Source organism: Mastomys coucha, unplaced genomic scaffold, assembly GCF_008632895.1.
Source record: "Mastomys coucha isolate ucsf_1 unplaced genomic scaffold, UCSF_Mcou_1 pScaffold22, whole genome shotgun sequence".
NCBI lineage: Eukaryota > Metazoa > Chordata > Mammalia > Rodentia > Muridae > Mastomys > Mastomys coucha.
In genome coordinates, this window is record NW_022196905.1 from 146995477 (window position 1) to 146997726 (window position 2250).

The 2250-nt window shown below is 46.5% G+C and overlaps 1 long non-coding RNA gene across 1 annotated transcript; it reads right to left on the reverse strand.

Annotated features, from left to right (window-relative positions):
* Nucleotides 1–1034: 1034 nt before the first annotated feature.
* Nucleotides 1035–1995, reverse strand: LOC116071091. The gene is made up of 2 exons (XR_004110703.1): nucleotides 1870–1995; nucleotides 1035–1498 (listed from the first exon to the last, which is right to left on the reverse strand). It is a non-coding gene; the product is annotated as an uncharacterized LOC116071091 (long non-coding RNA).
* Between the last annotated feature and the right edge of the window lie 255 nt (nucleotides 1996–2250).

Below are 2250 nucleotides of genomic sequence, written 5' to 3' on the forward strand. Positions count from 1 at the left end.
AAAAAAAGGAGGAGGAGGAGCAGGAGCAAGAGCAATGAGGAGGAGGGAAGAAAGGAAAAAAGAAGGTAAGCAGGAAGTCTGTCCATACAATTGTAGAGGCAGGAAAATCGGGAGTTCAAGGCCATCTTCAGCAAGATCCAGGCCACATCAGGCTGACCAGAAAGAAAAGTTCATGAGAACCCACTACTACAACAGTATTCAGGAGTAAAATATTTAAATCAACAATTAAAGATAGTCAAAAACATATATCAAAGGTTCATACCAAGGTGAGGCAGGAGAGAAATTTATGCATAAATGGAGACTGAGTAGCTAGCAAGGTGGAAGGTGCACAGGCCGTCAGGTAAGTGTAGAGAGTGGCCCCTTATCAAGGAGCTGGTTGTCCCAGGGACAGATTCTCCCTTTGGTACTGAGGTAAATGAGGGAAACCAGCTATGAGGAGGTCAGAGACAGCAGAACAAAATCAGACCAATGCTTTTGTGGTGTCTAGCGCCACCCAGAGGACTGAGGGAGAATTTTTCTCTGAATTTTTAAATGCTCCCTTAGGTTTCTAGACACAAAGGGACATCACCAGGGAAAGGCACCTTCCTGGCTGGAGAGACAGCTGCGCCAGAGATAACTTTCCTGAGGGAGAGACGCTGTGAGGGGGCTCTTCCTCCTTTCCCTGGCTGCATTGCCAGAAGAGACTGAAGAACAAAGTGAAAAAGATATTGTGAATATGAGTGTGAATATGAATGCACTCAGTGGGTGCATACTCCCAACACAAATTTAAAAAATAAAAAAAATAAAATAAAATAAAAACTCATCCAGAAATAGTGCTGCATGCTTTTAATTCAGAGCTCAGGAGGCAAAAGTTGGTACATCTGGTGATCTCAAGGCCAGCCAGGAGTACATGAGAGTCTGTCCCAAGCAAGTAAGCAAGCGAATTGCCAAGATATTGTAGACACTAATATCCTAGTTAATAACACACATTTCAAAGCTTTACTAATGAACACAGTGTCCAGGAATAGAGAATCCACTAAATGGAACACATCGGAGCTTGTATAAATTTAATAGTTTATTCTTTCATTCGGGTGCTGGGGATGGGACTCAGAGAGCCACCCATGCTAGGCAAACTGGAGTATATCAATTAGATACACACCAACACCTTATTGTGTGACTCTACTGAGGGGATTCATGGGCTTGGGAACTGTGTTAAATCACCCACAGAGGAAGAGGGAAGAGCTGCAGGGGAGGGTGCCTCAGGGAATCTCTCAGGATCTCAAAGGTCTCAGAACATGGACACTGGGATGAAGAAGGCGGTTAGAACTGGAGCAGAGTACCCCCGAGTTGCCTGCGTGACTAGGGGAGCACAGACCCTCTGTGAGCGGGGCAGGGAGCCGAGGGCTGCTCACAGACCCAGAAGTTTTGTTCGGTGCACTTATTATCATTCCAGTCGTCCATGAACAGCTCCACGCAGTCCTCATCCCCATCATTGTTAGGCTCCCCCTCTTTCCAAAAGCTGCAAACATTGTTGGCTGTCAGAAAGAGCCGTTCCATCCTGAACCCACCCCATAGCTAGCAAAGAAGAGCTATAGAGACTCTGCTGGTAAAAGACGAAGAACCCGCTAAGCAGTGGGCAGGAATTCACGACAGAGCTATTAAAAAACATATGAGTTCTAGGATGACCCCTAAGAAAATCAGCTAAGCAAAGGAAAAATGAGGAGTCTGGATTTTGGACTTAATCTGGGAGCAGGATGTGAAACTGCCCAGGTGATGTGGGGTTGTAGTTATAAGGCTCTATGAGCTCTTTGTCAACAGTGAAGGTTGTGTTTAGAGTGAGGGCCATCTCCCTGTCAGCTGCTTTCTGAGCCACGGAATCTGAGTGGTCACCTGAGTTTGAGGGGGCTGCCGTCCACCCACTGCCAGGAACCTTCACGTATATGGTCACTGAGGCCGATCCAGGAGCGTTGGCTTTTCCTCGCATTCCAATATTTCATGAATCTCTGCACAGAGAAAGGTCTGTGGTTCTACGCTTCCCAGTCTTCTCTGCCTCCCACACAAGTTCTCTCTGCACTCAAGCCTAGAGGCACTGTACTGAGGGGTACGCATCGTCATATACATGCATACATGAATGCAGGATAAAGTGCACGCATGTGGAAATATGTTCACTTACATCTCAGTCCACAGGTGTATCCCTGGAGGGTTACACGATATCTCAAACTTTCTCTACTCCCTGCAGGTCTAACTGTTTCTCATCTGTTCCTCCTCTAG